Here is a 23,045-nt window from a genome sequence, read left to right on the forward strand (position 1 = left end):
GCCTAGACCTCCCCTGGCACAACTTGAGACTGTGTCCCCTTCTTCTGTGGCTGGTTGCCTGGCAGAAGAGACTGACCCCCGCCTGGCTACAGCCTCCCTTCAGGTAGTTGTAGAGAGCAATGAGGTCCTCCCTGAGCCTACCCTTCTCCAGGCTAAACAATCCCAGCTCCCTCAGCCTCTCCTCATAAATGGACTCGACAGTTCAAATAGTAGGTAGTTAAAATAGTAGTTAAAAAACGTTTCATTTGGGAGAAATATACGAGGTCAGACAAACTCTTAAGTGATCTAAACCTTTTCTTTCCCCTACCAGCAAAGGTGTCCAAACAATTTGGATGTCTGGTTCGACATTTTCAGAAGTTTGCAAACAGGTTTGGACAAACAAAGTCTCAGGCACAAATGACTTTTGAAGTGTTGTTTTGAAGAGAAACTGCCAATTGAGAGAGAGAGAGGTTTGGGTGAACATACCAACTCTTACTATGTCACTTTGTAAAATAAACAATCTGGTTAACACATAGGTTTTGATTTGCTAGAAACTCCACTTAGTGTATCTGCAGCTGTAGGACACCTAAAAGACAAATCTTTCTCTTCAGCAAATTACCTTTTAGCTGATGCTGATTCTTTCTGTCATATCAACACTCTGTGTTTAAGAATTCTCCACAGTTTTCAGATTAATACCACCCAGCCTATTCCTAATAAAACAATCTTTCTCCTTTGCCCTTTCTAAGTTGAAGCTTATGCAAATTACATGCAAAGAGATAGACTTTGGATTAAGATTCCCCACTGATGGATGAGTAATTCACTTTCGCTCTGGCAGGCAATGCCACCCTCACACAGATGCTTGAATGCTGGTTCAATTTCCTTGATCATCAGTAATGATGACATCTGTTAGCCTGCTTTTATCCAAGCACTGTGCATGGATTTTGTTATTTTACAGATCTTACTTGTCTGATCTTTGCTGATGCTCTCACCACTGGGAAGTGCAACAGCACTGCTACAGTTTAAGTGTTGAATGCATCAGCTAGACTTAGTAAAAGAGGTTTTGCCTTCCATGGCAGCGCTGGGACAGTGGAAGCTGATCAGCAGGTTGCCAAAACCCACACAGACAGAAGTGTGGCATGGCACTCCTTGGAACGGACAGGGAAGCTTTCACCATGAATTTGCCAAGTGTCAGTCTAGCTTGCCATCTGCAGCCTGTAAAACTTTATCCCTACAGCCACAAAAGATCACTTGATGGCTTTTTACGCTACAGCTATAACCAAGAAAGGGTTTTGAAATTTGTTTGCCCTGTGATTTGTTTCCACAAGTGAGAAAAAATCCTTTTCAAACACTCTTACTGATGCCCAGACTTCCTTCAAACCTGAGGAATGCCAACACCCAAATGCTCAAAGCCGCTATACAGCTGGCCAGCTATGGAATCTTTCCTAGGGGAGGACTGCAAGATCCACAACTTTCAGAAGAGCACCACTATATATATCCCTCTCCTTGGGATGTCTAAAGGTTGCCCTTACATGTAGGACACTGCCAGGACTCTGGCACTGAGGTAACCAGGGTCTTCACCCTGGTTCCCTTACTCTCTCTTCAGTCCCTCTCCTGTGCTGGGACAATCTAGTAACAGAAAATGTCTCAAGTTGCCCTCCACAACATCAATTTGCATTCTCCATTTGAGTGCAAAGTCAATGGAGAGATCTTCTTTGTGACTTCCGCACCTTTAGTTTGTTCCATAACAACTGCAGAATTGCTGGGTTTAAATTATTACTATTTTTATTTAAACACAGCTTCTAGAGGTCCTGTTAAGAGCCTACTGGATCACAGCAGGACTGGCTCTACCTCTTTGAACAAAGGGTTCAGAATGCCAATAGGCAGAAGTGGAGCAGTGTCTAGGTAATTCAGCAGGTCAGAACAAACTACAGAGCCTATTGGATCACAACAGGATTGGCTCTACCTCTTTGCACAAAGGGTTCAGAATGCCAATAGGCAGAAGTGGAGCAGAATCTAGGTAGTTCAGCAGGTCAGAACAAACTACAGAGCTCTCTTGTCCTCCAAGCCGTTGGATATCCATCAGGTACACCACTTCTAAAGTGCTTAATGTTCAGCTCTGTGATTTGCTGTGGAAATAACTGACTAAAAGCAGGGAAAGCCTTCTGAACACAAATGACCTTTACTAAAGGAAATAACCTAGGTGGGTTGGATGGCTCCCAAAAGATCCTGCCAATATCTTTCAGAGATAATCAGGGAACTTGAGGCATAGGAAACATGAGGAAAAAGAATTTCATTATGAGGGTGACAGAACACTGGAACAGGCTGCCCAGGGAGGGTTGTGGAGTTTCCCTCTCTGGAGATATTCAAGACCTGCCAGGATGCATTCCTGTGTGATCTGGTATAAGTGATCCTGCCCTAGCAGAGGGGGTGGACTTGATGATCTTTTGAGGTCCCTTTGAGCCCCTAATATTCTGTGATTCTGTGATTTACATAGTGTCAATAGCTGTGACTAATACTGTTGGCTGTTGTTTACCCTCTGTGACTCTGATAGCAAAGCAGTTGGCCCTAGCAGCTGTCAGAGCTTTCAGAAAGACAGACAGGACTTTTCAGCATAGTGTATTGTAACCAGAACCCAGATGCTTACTACTGCTTTTTTCTTCTACATCTCCTATTCCCTTCTGGCCTTGGGCTTGTAAAATGCAAAGAAAAGGCCAGCAAAAAGGCATTAAGCTCATGTCTGTATTGAGGCGACCTTGTTACTAATCCTGGACATGGTATTTTCATAATTATCTGATTTCTGTGCCATCTTTTCCTGTGAAAAGAATGAGCCTTTTAAAAATAGACTTGTTAGCCAACTTTAAAAATCAGGCAATAAAGTAATTCAAAAGGACAGAGCTAAGGAACTTGCCACTGAAGTGAAAAATCATATACTGATGGAAAGCTTTTAGGTTGGCTCTCTTTCTCAGATCTGCTACTGAAACATGCCAGCCAAGAACAGTAATTTTTTATTTTCAGAGTCTGTATCCCAGACTCTAAAGCTTTAGTTAAAAACCTTTAGTAAAAAATGTCCAGAGATCATAGAAGAGTTTGGGTTGAAAAGGATCTTTAAATGTCATTTCCTCTTAATTTCTCCTACAATAGCAGGGACATCTTCAACCAGATCAGGTTGCTCAGACTTCCTCATCCAACCCTTCCAGGGATGGGACTTCTACCACCTTTCCATGAACCACCTCTTCATGGAATAATAGAATCATAGAATCATCCAGGCTGGAAGAGACCTCCAAGATCATCCAGTCCAAACTAGCACCCAGCCCTGTCCAATCAAACAGACCATGGCACTAAGTGTCTCAGCCAGGCTTTGCTTCAACACCTCCAGGGGCAGTGACTCCACCACCTCCCTGGGCAGCCCATTCCAATGCCAATCACTCTCTCTGCCAACAACTTCCTCCCAATATCAAGCCCCAGACATCCCCCACCACAACTTGAGACTGTGTCTCCTTCTTCTGTTGCTGGTTGCCTGGCAGAAGAGACCAACCCCACTTGGCTACAGCCTCCCTTCAGGGAGTTGTAGACAGCAATGAGGTCACCCCTGAGCCTCCTCTTCTCCAGGCTGCACACCCCCAGCTCCCTCAGCCTCTCCTCACAGGGCTGTGCTCCCAGCCCCTCACCAGCTTCGTCACCCTTCTCTGGACACGTTCCAGTACCTCAGCATCTCTCTTGAATTGAGTGGCCCAGAACTGGACACAGGACTCAAGGTGTAGCCTGAATAACCTCCCTTGACCTGCTGGCCACGCTGCTCCTGATACAGGCCAGGATGCCATTGTCTCTTCTGGCCACCTGGGCACAACACCCACGGTGCAAAAGAAAACCCTTCCATATATCTAGACTAAATCTGACCTCTTTTAGCTTAAAATTATTCTCTCATCTTATTGCAACAGACCCTGCTAAAAAATTCTGTCTCTGTCTTTTGCGTAGGCCCCTTGTAGGCTGCAAGATCTATCGTGATCTAGTCGACTGGCCAGGGGCTGGGCGCTAGGTTGGACTGGATGATCTTGGAGGTCTCTTCCAACCTGGCTGATTCTATGATTGTATACAAGTTCTGCAATCTATGAACTCAGCTTTAAAGTATGTAGGAGAAGTTCAGAAGCTTTTGCTGTATAGTGTGGCCCCAAGGCTTAATGTATTAATGTCTGCCTTAGAATGAAGTTACTCACTCACATAGAATGGGTAAATTTGCCTCTCCTTCAAAGTGAAATGGACCACACCTCTCATTAACATGGCATTTGATCATACACAGCAGGTGTCATCCCACTTACAAGGCAATGTCATATTGTGATAATGTCCTCATTAATATTAATTATAAATAACTGTATCCATGAAAATTAATGGCAAGTTATTTATCTTCTTTTAAAACTTTGTAGGAGATAGATCTGAGGAAGATGGATAGCAATAGGTATGATGACCCTACCTACCATACAGCAGCAGATCTCACCCAGAGTCTGGGTGTCAGTGAGCCTAAAAAAAACCTGTCTGATTTGTTCTCTCCCTTCTCCCAGGTTGTGTTGTTGACAGTAATGCAATGACAGAGCATTGTGCCATGGATTCATAGAATCAATCAGGTTGGAAGAGGCCTCCAAGATCATCTATCTCCATTCCAGCAGATCAAGGGAAGGCCAATGGGATCCTGGGGTGTGTTAGGAAGAGTGTGTCCAGCAGATCAAGGGAGGTTCTTCCCCTCTACTCTGCCCTGATGAGACCTCATCTTGAATATTGCCTTTAGTTTTGGGCTCCCCATTTGAAGAGGGACAGGGATCTGCTGGAGAGAGTCCAGTGGAGGGCTATGAGGATGATTAGGGGACTGGAGGGCATGGCTTATGAGGAGAGGCTGAGGGACCTGGGGCTTTTTAGGCTGGAGAAGAGAAGACTGAGGGGGGATTTAATAAATGTTTATAAATATCTGAGGGTTGCCAGGAGTGGGGGGACAGGCTCTGTTCACTGCTCCCTGAGTAGGACAAGGAGCAATGGGTGTAAACTGCAGCACAGGAGGTTCTGCCTCAACACACAGGGTAACCTCTTTGCTGTAAGGGTCCCAGAGCACTGGAACAGGCTTCCCAGAGTGGTTGTGGAGTCTCCTTCTTTGGAGACTTTCAAGGCCTGTCTGGATGTGTTCCTCTGTGATCTGTGTTAGATAGTATTGCTTTGCTCTGGCAAGGGGGTTGGACTTGATGATCTCCCTGGGTCCCTTCCAACCCCTAACATCCTGTGAGCCTATGATCTCCAGTTGCAGCTCCAAGCTCAGGACATCATGTGGCATTATGAACTTAGACTTGAGGAATGCTGACCCAGAGATAATCCACATCTGAGTTTTCTATAAAGATTACAAAAGGGAATGCAAATATTTGCAGATTCACTGAAGGTTTTTTTGTTGAACCATAGATCCCAGTAATGAAAGAATAAACAACCAGCAACTGTATTTATGAGCCCATTAAAGGAACCCTCTTAGAAACTGCAGTTAAAGTCTGTTTGTCATTGCTCCTGTATCCTGCTTCCAGAAGCTTAACTTTAATGAGCTATAAAATGGCAAACAGGCTATTTCCAAACAATTCCCACAATTTAAATAATAATTAACAAATAAATCTAGCCACTATAAAAGTAAGATATGGAGCCATCCTCAGAGGACGATGTGTGCCTAAATCTGTACAAGAGAGCATAAGCCCAGCCTCAGCACAGTCAAGAACTGCCCAACACATTGGTTTCCCTGGAGTTGCACCAAGTCTTAGTGCAGCTACAACCAGTAAACAACCTCCTCCTGTTCAAATCCCTGGGCAGAATAATCCCCCACACTGTACCTGAGGCAGAAAAGTGGAGGGGAGACTCCAGGTCTTGATTCAGAGAGGACATGGATGAGACTGAGTGTAGCATCCTGCTCCCAGTGTGGATTCCTGAACCATGGACACAGCATGGTGAGAACACCGTCTCCCTTTCTGCTTTACCTCAGAGCCACTTACTCTTCACAGTCTTCATTTCTGCTTTTCCTCCTGCTCTGATGCTGTCCTTTATTCTTGCTCATTAACTCTTCCCAAGCCATCCTGAGACTTTCCCCCAGATTTGCACTTTCTAGGAAGAAACTTTGAGACTGTAGAGCACACAGAAATTCTCTTTGTCTTCAACTGAGACTGAGCCACATATGAGGAAATCCAGGTCTTTTAAGACAGAGCAAGTGTTTTAAATATACTGTATACAGCTCTGGAGCCCCCAACACTAGAAGGACATTGAACTGTTGGAGCAAGTCCAGAGGAGTGCCACAAAGATGCTGAGAAGGATGCAGAAGCTCTGCTATGAGGACAGGCTACAAGAGTTGAGGCTCTTCAGCCTGGAGAAGAGAAGGCTTCTAGGAGACCTTATAGTAGCCTTTCAGTTTCTGAAGGGAACCTACAGGAAGGCTGGGGAGGGACTGTTTTCAAAGTCTTGTAGTGACAGGCTGAGGGGCAATGGGTTTAAACGGGCAGAGGAGAGATTTAAACTAGATATTAGGAAAGGGTTCTTTACAGTGAGGGTGGTGAGACACTGGCACAGGTTGCCCAGGGAGGTTGTGGATGCTCCCTCCCTGGAGTGTTCAAAGCTAGGTTAGATAAGGCCTCGATTGACCTGTTCTAGTGGGAGGTGTCCCTGCCTATGACAGGGGGTTGGAACTGGATGAGCTTTGAGATCTCTTCCAACCTAAACCATTCTATGATTCTATGATTGTTGTGTGAGCCACACAAACTTATTTAGGAGCTAAGTCTCTCTTGAATGAATGTTTAAATTAATGCTTAAATTGTTACTCTATCCTTTTGCTGTCTCCTGCAGTGCTGTGCTCTCACCTCCTAACAGAAGAATTTAAGGATAGCCATAATGAAGCATGCAAAACGCCATCAGCCCAGTACTGATACTGAAGTTATTCATTGACCTCAACTTCTCAGGCCTCAGGTGTAGCTTAGCCACCACATAGAGAAGAATGTAACATATGAAACTCAGCCCACACTCACCTTACTTCAGAAATTCCTGTTGCCTACCTTAGGCATTCCCTGATACAGCATGCTGGTTTGGAGTAGTCACACTCCTCATCACCTGTCAATGTCTTTACCTGTTTTGACTCTGGGCCTTAATCTATTTTGACCCGTGTGTAAATTATGCTATGTGCTTGCTTGCTGTGGTGCTTTGGGTGTTACACACCCCACACCCCCCCCAACTTTGGAAATCACCCAGACTAGACTCAGCTGGCTCTAGAAATTGAATGAAGCTTATATTTACAGCTTAGCTCAATATACAAGCAGATATTTACAGTATATACAGTTATAGACAGAGATATACAAGGTAAAAGGTAATACAGAAACACAACTCCCCTCCCAGAAACCTGAGTCCCCAAGAGGGGCTTCCAACTGCCCTTCCACCTTCCCCTCCCCTTCTCGACCCAAGGAAGAATGGAGGTTTGGCCAGGGGGTTAGGAAGTAAAGTGGATTAATCAGAGAAACAGCAGAGAGGCTAGAGAGAGAGAGAAAAAAATGCAGCTCCAAGCTCCTCAGCAGAAGAAGAAGCAACTCCCTTATCTACATTTGGATTCTTGTTCTTATACCTCTCAGCAAGCCTATGAGTGAAGTAGACATCATTCTGTTTTCCTTTTCACAGCCTGTAATCTATTTCTTCTCACCAAAACATTCTAGCTACCTTCAAACTAGCACACTTGCCTTTTTCAATACCTAAATATTTGCCAAACCCTGACACCCAGTGTTGACCCAATTCCATTAAGAGTGCCAACTCACCTGGGGAACTGACAAATACTGCAAAAAGACTTCCTGCTTCCACTGGAGCAGCAGCAACAGAAGCACTGATGAAGCATTACCAAGTACATCTCTGGTTTATGTAAAGAGAAAGAGAACACATAATGTAACAGGCTTGGAAAGGACATAAAATAAATGATCATCTTAACATTAAAGCAGATTAAATAAGTCACAGCACATTAAATTACGTTGTCTGGCTTTGTACACTCCTCAGGTGCTACTGAGCAGAAATCTGTATGGAATAATTCAGTTTTCCAGGGAAAACACCACAGCATTGAAAGTTGAGATTTGCAGAGTCCTGTGGGAACTGAGCCCCCACAGCAATCAATCATTGGGTTTGTACCTGAATAATGTGAATAACCAGCAAGTGAGGTGTCTCTCTTTGCACTAATGAGTCTTTATGTTTAAAATGCATGTAGCTTCAGAACAAGCCAGTAAGTTACCACTTATGCCGAGTGTTATGCCATCAGGGAACAGTATAATGCAAAGTTCAACTACAAATGAGGTTCCAAAGGAAAGACATTAACATCATGACGTCAGATATACGGGCAGAGAAGAAAATGTTCACTACCACCTAGATAACATTGCCCCTTTTGGGCTATTTCACCCTCTTGCTGCTATGCAGTCTGGCTTGAGTTTGTCACTTTGATTGTCAGTTGTTTGTTCTCAGATCATGGAATCACAGAACCAACCAGGTTGGAAGAGACCTCCAAGATCATCCAGTCCAACCTAGCACCCAGCTCTGGCTAAACAACTAGACCACGGCACGGGTCATTTCAGGGAACAATGGGAAGAAATAGCAGTATTGATTTTGAAGATCTTGATGTAAGGTTAAAAACAACCCTAATAAAATAATATTTATTTCTGCTTATTGAAAAAATTAAAATGCAACAGAACTCAAATTCTGTAGCAGTTACAGCCCTCCTGCAGCAACACAGAAATCCTCTTGCGAGGACTGAAAGCATCTTTCAAGTTGGTATTGTCCTTTGTTTTCAGTCATGTCACAGGGAGTAGAATATATAAGGTATTATGCTGGATTATGGCCATGGATACAGTCACAAAATCGCATATAAAAGCTTCATTCAATTTCCAGAGCAGCTGAGCCTACTTTGGGTGATTTCTAAAGTGGGGGGGGGGGGGGGGGGGCAGGTAACACCCAAACCATCACACATAGAATCAATCAGGTGGGAAGAGACCTCCAAAATCATTCAGTCCAACCTAGCACTCAGCCCTGGCCAATCAACCAGACCATGGCACTAAGTGCCTCAGCCAGGCTTTGCTTCAACACCTCCAGGGACAGCGACTCCACAACCATCCTGAGCAGCCCATTCCAATGGCAAATCACTCTCTCTAGCAAGAATTTCCACCTCCAGAATCCAGTGTATGATATTGCAAATGGAATAATATAATTTTATCATTTCATGTTTTTTTTTTATCTTACAAGACTGAGGAGGCCACGACAGCTGTTCTAATGGGCTCTGCACAAGTGAGCAGAATTCAAGAGACTGCTGAAAGCATTTTGTTTAGCAAAGAAAGTAGATATTAGGGTTTGAACCATATTAGGGAGTTGGAGTTATTTTTTCATCTGCTTCTGTTATCTTCAGTTCCAGTTTGTCCAGAGTGATGCTTTCTAGCAAAGCACAACACCACAAGAAAGGAACCAACAATAAAAGGCAGACTTGTTCCAAAACACAGAGGTTACATTTATACTGATAAATTACATTTATGATACATTTAGACTGATAAACAGCACCAGAGAGTGCCTTCAGAGACTGGAATTCAATGAGCTATATAGGTAAGCTGCTATAGAAATCCCTGGCCATGCTTTTGGCCCTGCATGATTAGTGCCTTCCTGAGCAGCATTCAGGAGCTGGCATGCACCGAGGATCATTCTCAATAGGCAGTTTGGATGCAGGAGACTAAGGAGTTTTAACATTATGTACTCCAGTCAGTTTGTGCCAGTTGTCCTTATCACCAGAAAACAAGCCTAAGCATATTTCATGTTCTAGGAGATAGGCAGGCACAGAGTCCAGGTATCTAAGACAAACATGGAATCATGGAATTATTTTATTGGAAAAGACTTCCAAGATCACCAAACCCAACCAGCAACCTAACACCACCACAGCCATTTAACCATGTCCCAGAGTGCCACGTCTACACATCTTTCCAACACCTCCAGGGACAGTGACTCCACCACCTCCCTGAGAAACCTGTCCCAACACCTGACCACTCTTTCAATGGAAGCTTTTTCAGAATACCCAATCTAAACCTCCCCTGGCACAATTCAGGCCATTTCCTCATAGTACATTACTCGGTGCTAGGGAGAAGAGACCAACCCTCAACTCACTACAACATCCAGCGTGAACTAACCTAGAGGATCCTGACCTGGCAGGGAGGTTTGACTCAATCTCTGGAGGCCTTTCTGACCTCTAAAGTTCTGTGATTCTGTGACTCTGTGAGAATGGATTTTTCTAACTCTTGTGATTTCAGGGGAAAATACTGAAATTGCAAACCTTGCAGCCTTCAAAGCTGTCACGAGATAGCAAGGCTCTATATGCTATCTGTTCATGATTCTTATTCAAAGTGAAGGCTAGAGGTGGAAGAGCAAATGTGATGTTATGTAGAGAATCACAGAATTATCAGGGTTGGAAGGGACCCCGAGGATCATCTAGTTCCAACCCCCTTGCCATGGGCAGGGACACCTCAAACTAGATCAGGTTGCTCAGAGCCACATCCAGCCTGGCCTTAAACACCTCCAGGCTTCCACCACATCCATGAGTAACCCGTTCCAGTGTCTCACCGCCTTCCTGGTGAAGAACTTCTTCCTAACATCCAACCAGAATCTAACCACTTCTAGTTTTGCTCCATTGCCCCTAGTGCTATCACTACCTGACATGGTAAAAAGTCCCTCACCAGCTTTCCTGTAGGCCTTCTTCAGATACTGGAAGGCCACAATAAGGTCTGTTGGAGCCTTCTGTTCCCAAGGTTGACCAGCCCCAACTCTCTTGGCCTGCCTTCATAGTGGAGGTGCTTCAGTGGCTCTGATCATCCTTGTGGCCCCTCTCTGGACACACTCCAGGATGATGACATCCTTCTTGTAGTAGGGGCTCCAGAACTGGACACAGTACTCCAGGTGGGGTCTCTCCAGAGTGGAGTAGAGGGGGAGAATCACCTCCCTCCACCTGTTGGCCACACTTCTCCTGATGCAGCCCAGGATCTGGTTGGCTCTCTAGGCTGTAAGTGCACACTGCTGGATCATGTTGAGCTCATGATTCTCATCCACCATCACCCCCAAGTCCCTCTACCCAGGGCTACTCTCCAGCCAGTCACTGCCCAGCCTATATTGGTGCTTGGGATTTGCTCCAATCCAGGTGCAGGACCTTGCACTAGGTCTTGTTGAATGTCATGAGGTTGGCTTGGGCTCACCTCTCCAGCCAGTCAAGGTCCTCTGGATGGATGCCTTCCCTAGTACCAGGTATACAATCTGGCCAAGTGTATATGCTGGTACTAATTGATGTGTTTATATGCTGCCATTGTAGCACAGTTCAGAGTAGAGCTGTTAGCCTCCCTGGAAAATGGCTTCCTCTGATCTCTGGCACTTTTTCCTGATTAAAGAATGGTTTAGACATTCTGATAAACACACAAGAAGAAACTCAAAAACATTCCTCACAAAGAGTGAGCTTTACAGGAGATCCCCAAAGAAGGCTTTCTCTCTGCTTGCATGCCACGCTAGCCACACTTTAATTCCCTGGGTTAGCACATGCACAAAAATGCTGATAAACAGCTGGCAAAGCAAACAGATGAGACTGCTATTGTGTAAGCAGTTTATCTGCTGTGGCATCATTTGTCCAGAAGCTCTTGATAAAATCCCATTCCTGCTACACTATTATTAACTAACTGACCATGTAATAAGAATGAAAGCTAAGTAATGATATGCTTGATTAGTGAATATTATTTTCCTGAGTGGCACTGCAAAGTCATTTAGTTCATATTACAGCTGATTATCACAACCTGTAGGGACTAATTCATTGTGCATCTGTACAGGTAACCTGGATTAAGCATATAGCTGATTTTCTTTGATTATTGGCAGATGAGACTGCATGCTGCCAGCTTCACTGCCCTCTCTGCCAGCCAGTGCCAGCACAACCCTAAACTCTCTCCCATGCCCTCCTGAAGACCATGGCTGTAAACTGCAAAGGTCGGAGTGGTGCAGATGATACTCAAACAAATGGAGATTTGTCCCAGCCTTGACAAGCTTCCCATCTTTCACCAGGAGCCATCAGTTATCCCTGTGCTAACTGCTTCCTCCTTTAGTGCATATCTTTAAGCATAAGTATCAATGCATTCCCGAGCCCACATCTGCTCACCATCCTACTTAGACAGATGCAGTCTCCAGGTATGGTGTGGAGCATACTAAGTGTAAAGAGCTACCCTTGCTCAAAGCAAAATTATTGTTCACATCCTTCCTCTGAAGTCTGCGAGGGGCAGATTCTCTCTCCTTTAGTTTTACAATATTCTTCCTGAAATATTTGATCTTTTTTTAATGTACAGCAATGTTCTTTCATCAGTATAACTTACTCTGTCATTGCTCTGTTGTCTGTACCCTGCAAAGTCAGTGTCTCACTACCTACCATATGAATCCAGGATATTAATATGTTCCTGTGATGAAAGACTATCTGATGAATCTTCTTTATTTTTAGGTTTCTGGAATATGTGCATGACCAAACTTGGTCTTGGTGTGGTTACTTATTTTTAAGTGCCCTGCTTAAATGGATTTTTTATTACTTGAAATTGATCATAGAAACATAGAATCAACCAGGCTGGAAGAGACCTGCAAGATCATCCAGTCCAACCTAGCACCCAGCCCTTTCCAATCTCTTCCCCAGACTAAACAACTTTGGTTCTTCTTTGCTTCATCCACATTTTATGAATTTCTGTCCCAATTTTTATTTGAATATAGATATTTTTATTAGATCACCTTTCTAATGTAGATTACACCAAATATAAATATTTCCCTATCAAGGAGGAGGCTCAGGGGTGACCTCATTGCTGTCTACAACTACCTGAAGGGAGGCTGTAGCCAGGTGGGGACTGGACTCTTCTCCCAGGCAACCAGCAACAGAACAAGGGGACACAGTCTCAAGTTGTGCTGGGGGAGATCTAGGCTGTATGTTAGGAGGAAGTTGTTGGCAGAGAGAGTGATTGGCATTGGAATGGGCTGCCCAGGGAGGTGGTGGAGTTACTGTCCCTGGAGGTGTTGAAGAAAAGCCTGGCTGAGGCATTTAGTGCCATGGTCTAGTTGATTGGATAGTGATGGGTGCTAGGTTGGACTGGATGATCTTGAAAGTCTCTTCCAACCTGGCTGATTCTATGATTCTATAACACAGGATCTCTTTTCTCTGTAACTGTTTCTCTATCACACATTAAAATATTGATTTTATTACTCCACTCCTTTGGTCCTGCCTTTATAATTCATTGAAGTTCAGAACTGAATACACATTTTTCGTTAGTATTTTGTCTTGTGTTTAAGTGTTTAAACTGTCACCCAGTTCATCTCTCTTGCCATCTTACACAGCTCATATCATCACCCTCTCTTCCCAGTACTTTTCCACTTTATGTTTCATGCTGACATTTTCCTTTTTGTCAGCAAAGCCTTCTAGACTGACTGCTCTCACTCCCTGAAGGAACCACCATGTCTCTGCTTCCCTGATCTCCTCCAGCTGACTTCCCCCACGGCTCAGAAGAGAATATTCTGGCTTTGGAGGCAACAGAAAGCTCTCACTTTAAAGAACTATTAAAACTGCCCTGTGGTTTTTAAAATAGTTTCCAATGTCACATGCATGGTGAAAAATACTTTCACCTTGAAGCCTCGAATGCTTTGCACCTTAGAGGTCACACAGCACATCAGGGCACACAAGAAGTATGTTGTGATTTCAATCTGATCATCTGATACAGCATTTTCATACTTCAGAACCCTTCCATTATTACGCTGCTGTGCATGTGGCATACACGCAGGAAAATCCACTTACTTTAGAAGACAACTGTTTTGATTTTGATGCAGCCAGGGCTTGTCTGTCTTCAGCAAAATGGTGCTTCTCCTTATCAGGCACAGAGATGGGCAAATTCTCAGTAAGTTTTGCAGAGTTATACCAATTTATACCAAGTGAAAATACTGCCAATGCCTTCTGGGGAATAAGAAACCAATGCAGAGTTCTTGCCTGACCTTTACAGGGAGGGCATTATTAAAAGATTTATTCCTTCCAGAATTCTAATTGGTTTCTTTTGGTGACCTTTCTGGATAATGGTGATGTTTTTCTCAGACTTACAATGCTCTCAGGTAGGGAATTCCTTCTCTGTCCTGGCACAGCAACTGAATTCTGAACTGCATACAATGTCCACTATCTCCTTTCTCAAGAATTTCATCTGCAGCCTTGAACAAGAGGATCTTCATTATAAAATTTACATAGATGTTTTGTCTCCTATTTATAAATCCTAGCACACAAAACAAAATAAACAAACCAACAAACCTATGAATCTGATCAGACTTAGAGAGATGTGTAATGACACAGAACAAATCCACTCAGATTTTAAACAGCATACATGACACCAAGCTAGGAGCAGGTGTGGATCTGCTGGAAGGTAGCAGAGCCCTGCAGAGGAACCTACACAGGCTGGATGGGTGGGCAGAGGCCAATGGGATGAGATTAAACAAGGCCAAGTGCAGGGTTCTGCACTTTGGCCACAACAACCCCAAGCAGCACTACAGGCTGGGGACAGAGTGGCTGGAGAGCAGCCAGGCAGAGAGGGACCTGGGGGTGCCGGTAAACAGTAGCTGAAGATGAGGCAGCAGTGTGCCCAGGTGGCCAGGAAAGTCAGTGGCATCCTGGCCTGCATCAGGAACAGCGTGGCTGGTAGCAAAAGGGAGCTTATTCTGTCCCTGTACTCAGCACTGGTCAAGCCACACCTTGAGTGCTGTGTCCAGTTCTGGGCTCCTCAATTCAAGAGAGATGGGCAACAAAGCTGGTGAGGGGCCTGGAGCACAGCCCTGTGAGGAGAGGCTGAGGGAGCTGGGGGTTGTTCAGCCTGGAGAAGAGGAGGCTTAGGGTGACTTGAAGGGAGGTTGTAGCCAGTTGGGGGTTGGTTTCTTCTCCCAGGCAACCAGCAACAGAAGAAGGGGACACAGTCTCAAGTTGTGCCAGGACAGGTCTAGGCTGGATGTTAGGAGGAAGTTGTTGCCAGAGAGAGTGATTTGCTATTTGAATGGGCTGTCCAGGGAGGTGGTGGAGTTGCTGTCCCTGGAGGTGGTCAAGAAAAGACTGGATGAGGCACTTACAGGCATGGTCTGGTTGATTGGATAGGGCTGGTGACTGGTTGGACTGGATGATGTTGGAGGTCTCTTCTAACGTGGTTGATTCTATGATTCTAAGTATGGCCGAGGCAGTCCATGGAGCATTACTAATCTGAAGGTGCAGTGCGCTATTAGGACATCTGTAATTACACTGTGCAATATATGTTGGACACAACTGGACTTGCAATGTTGAACTGGGCACCATTTAGGAAATGAGCCTATCCACTCCTAGCCCCTCTGAGAACAAGATGGAATGCAAGAGGGTTTATTTTCTGCCAAATTACCTCCTAAGGCAACAAAGGGAGGTCAATCACTGGAACAGGTTGTCCAGACACATTTCAGAGTGTCTGTCCGTGGAGACTAGACACAACCCTGAGAAATCTGCTCAGACACTGCTTTGAGATCTTCAAGACCATGGACTTCTCAAGGTCCCTTCTAGCCCCTGTGATTCCTAATCTTACTGCTAAAAAGCAAGACAAACTCTTGATGCATCTTATTTCCTAGCAAGTAAATTGTCTTCTTCCTCCAAACCAAATGTAAAGGAAAGATTCTTATATTACAGACCACAGGATTTTTGTTTCAAATATTTAAGTTTGTTTGGTGGTTTGTTTTTTCCTCCCTCACTGATTTATAGTTTATTTGGAAAACAATTTCATTGAAATTTTATGGAGGTGAGTTTGTTCCATATCATTCTACCACAACTCCATTAGGTGCTAGCCAGAATAAAACCTCTAAACAAACCCTAAAGTTCTGTTCCTTTGTATATTACCTCTCGGCTTTGCCATTCATTTCGGCTGCAAAATATGTGGCCTCCTGCCAGCATTATTGTGCCAGCATCCCATATGAATGTTAAGCAGGCAACAATGATGCACTATAATTACAGTGCTTGAAATGATTGGAAATAAATTGGCACTCCAATTATAGATGCATGAAAGAGGCTCCAGTATATCACAGTCAGTCCATTAATTTCTGAAATAGCTCAGGCGATCTCACTATTTTAGTGACATTCGTTATTCACTGCTGCAATGAATCACAGCCAACAGTGGGGCCTTGAAATTAACAAGTTGAAGGACATTTGAAAACAAAAGAACTTAAACCAATCCATGATACTTTGTGCCCTGAAGGAAAATAACCTCCGAAGGCAATACTGAAGCCTACTTGGTGCGTTTTGAGAATGAAGAAGTTAATGCATTTCTTTTGGTCTCAGCTGATGTCTTCAGTCAATTTACACAGCATTCCAACTGAGCAAGGAAATAATTTTATGGAAATCTGCACAGTAAGCACATCCACATTTCTCCAGTGTACTACAAATATTTTAATGGGAAAGTCAGGACTGTAAATGTAAATACTGCATGCTACGTTTGCTTATCTCAGCAGGTTACTGCTCTCAGGATAACACATTATTAAGTTGGTATTGGTAAACCAATTCAAGTGGCATGAGCATTGGGTTCCTTTGGTGAATTTAGTCTGTAGAGAAACTTAACTTCTTTAGTGTTTTCTTTGCGTGGATTCATCCCAGTCACCCCTTTAGGTCATCCTGGGCCCAAAAAATGCTTTGGTTTTCACTGATTCTGTGTTGAAAGTCATTAGCCCATTTTCTCTGAGGCTGCATCTACAGAATAAAAGCAAAAGAAGGTAGGAGTGACAGCACTCCTGTGAGTGAAGGAGAGAGCAATGTCCAAGAAAAGACTGGATGAGGCACTTAGTGCCATGGTCTAGTTGATTGGATAGGGCTGGGTGCTAGATTGGACTGGATGATCTTGGAGGTCTCTTCCAACCTGGTTGATTCTATGACTGATTCATGCAAGCATCTATCAATGCCTCTATAGCTCATCTCCACCAACTCTGTGTATCATCAAGGAGAAGGGGATGGAGAAAGAAATATGAGCTCCAGGACTTCCAGAGTCCTTCACCCACTATAAAATTTAGTCACTTCAATTAATAACATAGTTTGAAAACTGAAATACTTTCAGTCTCCTCCACTGCATACTGGGTAGTGAAAAGTGTGGGTCACAGAGCAGCAACAACTTACTTTCAGTACGATGCCTTTTAGGCACTGGAAACAAAAATCAACGTCTCAAAACCTCCTCCAGATGTAAACCTTTCAATGGAGATTTTAAAGCAGAATAAATATTTGTTAAAAAAAAATAAATTAACCTCAAAGCATGACTGAAAACTAAAGCTAGTCATTACTGCCAAGCTACCAGGGCCTGAAACTGCAATTTAAATGTTAGTAATTTCCCACTGCTTTTTCAGGAATTTGCAATTGTGTCACTCCAGATTAATAAGCAAGCAATGAAACAAAAAAAATTAACAGCTATTCTGCATAGTACCTCAAAATAAATGAAAATTTAAAGTGTGATCTGTCAGGTTCACTCTCAGATATTCTGGATGAGATTCTTGACAGGTTAAAAAAATCAAGTGCTGAACTTCTTTCTTAGGCACATATCTCTTCCCAACTTTGTGAGAATCTTTAAGGTTTGGAATTCAAAATGGCTCTGGAAAATATTATTCCCTATTGCCTTGTTCCATTACCCACGCCAACATGAAGGTAACTACGATGAGTGCTGTGGGAAGCTATTTTAGGTGGTAGAATTGAAGATTCCATCTCCTTGTAGAAAATACTGGCAAAGACAGACTTCAAATTTAGCCAGCTGTAGCACACAGAAATTGAACATGGCAAAAGGGAAGGGGAAAGGGAAGAGGGAAAGAGAAAGGAAAACAAAAACAACAAAAAGAAAGAAAAAGGAAAACAAAAGCTGAATCTGTTACTTCTATTCCACTCCACTCGTACAATCATAGAATCAACAAGGTTGGAAGAGACCTCCAAGATCATCCAGTCCAACCTAGCACCCAGCCCTATCCAATCAACTAGACCATGGCACTGCCTCATCCAGTCTCAAGTTTGAGGAAAGATAGTACCCAGGTCACTGTATTAGTCACTCTCACTCATTTTTCTTCCAGTTTGCCTAATCCCTTTTAAAATCCAATGAATTTTGCCTGCTGCAATGTCTGTTCAGTGAGTTGAAGCATTTACTAAGGTGCTGTACAATAAAGCACTTAGAATCATAGAATGTTTGCTTAAACTTGCTAACTTGTTTCACTCAATACCTGCTGATTTGATTGGACAGGGCTGGGTGCTAGGTTAGACTGGATGATCTTGGAGGTCTCTTCCAACCTTGTTGATTCTGTGATTCTACAATTCTATGATTTTTACCTTAAAAGAGGAAATAAATTTTAACAACAAATTTTACAGTTTAAAAATGTTGGTTCTTGTAAATATAAATTATTTTATCAGTGATTTTGTATTTAGCTTATTTCACTCTGAAATAACTGCAGCACATGGAAATGAATTGGGTAAAAATGACAAATTTGGGGTTGTACAAAACCAGCTAAATACTTGGAAATGTTTGTAAGACATGAGATGATTTCACAACCATTCCTTTTTGTTTTCCAAATTGAAAAATAAAGAAAAAACCCCACCATGTTTCATTCATGATCCACTCTGATAAAGAGAACATTTACAATGGAGCCTCATTTGTTGTCAAGAAAGTGTAAGAGGAACAACATCACTTGATATGTCTCATAGCAAATGTCTTCAGCATTGGACCAAATTTCACCATCTTTGGTCTCTGGGGTAGGGATGTCTAGACATTGGTGTGATAGTTTGGGAGTTACCTTCTCCCCCCACTCTTATGAAATCACCCAGACTAGACTCAGATGGCTGGAAATTAAGGAATGAAGCTATATTTACAGCTTAGCACAATATACAGGCATATGTACACAAATACAGAGTTATATACAAATTAAAAGTAGCACAAAACCACAATACCACTCCCAGGTACAATCAGAGTCCCCAGGAGGGCTCCTGACCCAAATCCTTCCCCTCCCTCTTTCCCTCCCTTCAGAAATAACCAGATCAACCCACAGATATCTCATGTGATAAATCTGGAGGTCTGAGGTGAGATGTCAAAAAAAGACAACAAGGAGGTTAGAGGCAAAAAAGGGATCAGAGACCAGACCTCCAGAAAGAAGGCACAGCCCAAAGTGACAGCTGAACAGTGTGTATATGAAGTGGCTGCCCTAGGTATATTTTGACTAGTTGAGTTTCTCAGCAGAAGAATGGTGATATAGGCCACATGTTGGGTTTTTTCCTTTCTTCTCACAGCTAAGGATTTAATTTCCCTCAGTAAAATATTCCAATTGGTCTCAAACCAGCACAGATGTGCACATGGAGACTGCTCCAAAGCCTTTTGCTAGGGATGTCTGAATGCAGGTGCACACAAAGGTATACACCAAGACACAAAAAGGGACACATTAAATGGAATGGGAGACTTTACACTGAAAAGTTGTTTCTGAGAGACAGGAGGTTCATCATGAATCACATGCAAAAAAAAAAAAAAAAGATGTATGTTTGAAAATCTGCTTAACTACTCTGAACTCTTCAAAATCACTTCTTTAGCAGTACAGAAAATTGACTCATGCAATGCCACCTCACCTCTCACAGAAGTCAACACAAAGTCCACTGGCAAATTTGATGAGAATCAGATTTATGTCCAGAAGAGCACTTTACATTTATTGAAGTGCTGCACAATCATTAACTAATTGCACCTCTATCACTAGAAACTTCTTTGAGAGGGGAAAAATGAAAACATCATCTTTTTAATAGTCATTATTTGCCCCAACCTTTCACACTAAACCTACAGTCCCGTGACTAAAATGAAAAAGCTTTTTATTTTTAACAGTTCATTCTCTGTTCCATCAACTGAGATCAATGTGTTTGGAGGAGGTCACTGTCAAATTACCAACTTTTTAGATGTACAATTTAAGCTTAATTAAAGGTCTGATGGAACTCTCTCAATAAATGAATTCATTCGAATAGGAGATAATTTAAGATCACTCACTAAGGACCTTTTCTTCTTCCATATAAAGCATAAAATTTTTATTTCATCTTACAATATAAATTAAACTTGATAAAAGGTGTGGGGCTTGTTCCAAACTTGGGGATTTATATAAAATGTACCAGTTAATATCATCCTTGCCCCATGGTAGTACTCTAAATCATGTTTCTATCAAACTTAAGACAACTTTCCTATGCTGTAGCTTTATAAACCACCTTTCATTCTCCTTGCTATCTGTTGATTTTGATACTGTGTTAGTTATCTTGTTCAGAACTAATTGAAAACTTCTACAGTTCTTACTAAAAGTGGCATCCTAGAGAAAAGAGCAATTGCTATACAACTGTTTGGTTGGGTTTTTTCTACCTGGAAGGTGTTACAACTTAGACCAAGGTAACATTTGAATCTGAATGCTGCTAAACTCTGCTAAGCTCCTTGTTTGCTCACCTCCCTGCAAAACCAATTTGCAGACTCCAAATTATTCAGCATTCATCACCAAACTGCCTGGCTCAGCATATTGCTTCTTTGCCAGATTGCTTTTTTTGACTTCTGAGAAATATTCTATGTTGAATTTCAGAACCTATTCCAGATTTTGTATGAACTCCTGTTTCCATTCACAAACTGCATATGTTGTCACAGCATGCGACAAGCCAGAATTTGAACCCAGTACTTCCCGATACCACTTTGTATTGGAAAGTCATAATCCATTATTAATTTCTGTATGAATACTAATTTTCACTATTAATATTTTAAAAGTGGGAAAATTCCCTGAGATTCTTTGGATTTTTGGTCAACAGGAAGCAATTGCACAGAATTAAACAGTTTAAACAACCAGAACTTGGAAAATAGTAACGCAAACCCAGGAAGAATTCTAACTACGCTTAGGGAGTCTTGGCATTCACTCCAGCAGATGTACTCACGATGCTTTTGGCCCCTCAGTAAGTCTCCTGTATCAAAGATGTTTTCAAACTCACGATAATGATCCCAGGGTAAAATATTAAATATTCCAGGCAGAGGGAAGGAGAGCTGAGCTGCTGCTAAGCTGGTGGGTGTGAGCTGCATACATGTGGCAGCCTTGGTTCCTGGCTAATGAGCCACAAATGGCCAAAAGGCAGAGAGGTAGGATGCAGAAAGGCAGATTCTAAATCATTCCCCTTTAAGTGCTTCAGTTTGAAAATCAAACTGGCCAATAGGCACTAGCACAATTGTTCTGGCCAATGAATTCAAAGCTTTGTGCCTCCTTTGACCATGCAGGCACGGTGAGGGCAGCACAAGACACCTGACATGTAGTGCTAAGCCCCCTAGCCCTCAAGGCTTTGCTCATCTGACTCAACTTCCCAGGGATTCCCTGCAACAGAAGGAGGGGAGCAAGGGCTAAACCAGCCTGGCAGGATTTATGCCCTATCAGGACACAGTTACATTGTCATAAAATGCTCATCACTGAGATTAGAGGCTTTGGGGAATCTCTTCAGTACAAGGAGATACTAAGACTCGGTATTTTGGGAGAGCACCTTGAGATATGCTGAAGGATCCTGAGGATGTGGTCAAATTGGACAAAGCTCTAACATGGTGTACTTGGAAATGTCTCTGCTCATTGAATGAGAGTTAGAGTAGATGACCTTTAAAGGTCACTTCTAACCCAAACCATTTTATGGTTCTGTATGACCAAGTTTAGTTCGAAGGTAGAGTCCAACAGTTCAAAAGCATTTGACCTCTTAAGGCTAACTACTTTGTGCCCTTCAGCTGGTGGCAGACAGTCCTGCACTATTTTAAACTACTAATGTAGAGAAACAAGGAGCAAACAGAAGAAGGAGAAGAGTAAACAGAAGAAGAAGAGCAAACAGAAAAAGGAGTATAATTTAGGTATGTCATGCACAGGCATGTCACTTTCTGCAAGTCATGTGAATACATGACACTTTCCCAAACATGTCCCAGCAGCCAATTCAGTGACAGACACAGGTTTTATCCCATCAATTTATATATTCTTACATTACAGATGAAATGCTGTAGCTACCTGGGATAACACTAAATCTCCAAAAGTACAGAATCAGCCAGATTAGAATCACAGAATCATAGAATCAACTAAGTTGGAAGAGACCTCCAAGCTCATCCAGTCCAACCTAGCACCCAGCCCTGTCCAATCAACTAGACCATGGCACTAGGCACCTCAGCCAGGCTTTTTTTTGAACATCCCCAAGGACAATGACTCCACCACCTCCCCGGGCAGCCCTTGGATACATTAAGCATGTACCCCTTTCCACATGGTTGTTTCTACTTACTGACATGAAAGTGTTACTTGTAAGAGTTGGGGTATCCAAGAAATATGTAGAATTACATATGAAAAGACATATTATCTAGTTTATTATATATGTAGGTAAAATATGTTATATTGAACTATGTCTTTGTGAATTGGCCCAGCCTAGAAGCCTGCTCTTAAGCATCGACTTACACTGACTGTTCACTATTAAGAGTGCAGGCTGCAGAGGCTCCTTCACGGTCAGCATGAAAAAAACAAGCACATAATGCCTATGCAACACTGGACTATACAAAAATTTAGAATCATAGAAATGTTTCAGTTGGATCTCCAAGGTGATCAAGTCCCACCACCAACCCAGTATGTGCAGTTCTGGAGCCCCCAACACAAGGAGGATATTGACCTGCCAGAGCAAGCCCAGAGAAAGGCCACAAAGATGATCAGAGAGCTGCAACACCTCTCCTATGAGGACAGGCTATGAGAGTTGGGGCTCTTCACCCTGGAGAAGAGAAGGCTTCGAGGAGACCTTGTAGTAGCCTTTCAGTATCTGAAAGGGGCCTACAGGAAGGCTGGGGAGGGACTAGGGGTAACAAGCTTAAACTAGAAGTTGGAAGATTTAAACTAGATATTAGGAAAGGGTTCTTTAGAGTGAGGGTGATGAGACACTGGCACAGGTTGCCCAGGGAGGTTGTGGCTGCTCCCTCCCTGGAGGTGTTCAAGGCCAGGTTGGATGAGACCTTGAGTGA

At 43.0% G+C, this 23,045-nt stretch overlaps 1 long non-coding RNA gene across 2 annotated transcripts in view; it reads right to left on the minus strand.

Annotated features, from left to right (window-relative positions):
• LOC135173432 (uncharacterized) overlaps positions 1-21,143 on the minus strand; it is a 42,986-nt gene extending 21,843 nt beyond the window's left edge. For both annotated transcript variants that reach the window (XR_010301326.1, XR_010301316.1), the window contains exons 1-2: positions 20,966-21,143; positions 7,782-7,872 (exon numbers count right to left, since the gene is read on the minus strand). This is a non-coding gene — a long non-coding RNA (uncharacterized LOC135173432). The remainder of the gene's footprint in view (positions 1-7,781; positions 7,873-20,965) is intronic.
• Between the last annotated feature and the right edge of the window lie 1,902 nt (positions 21,144-23,045).

Source organism: Pogoniulus pusillus, chromosome 3, assembly GCF_015220805.1.
Source record: "Pogoniulus pusillus isolate bPogPus1 chromosome 3, bPogPus1.pri, whole genome shotgun sequence".
In the NCBI taxonomy this organism is placed as follows: domain Eukaryota; kingdom Metazoa; phylum Chordata; class Aves; order Piciformes; family Lybiidae; genus Pogoniulus; species Pogoniulus pusillus.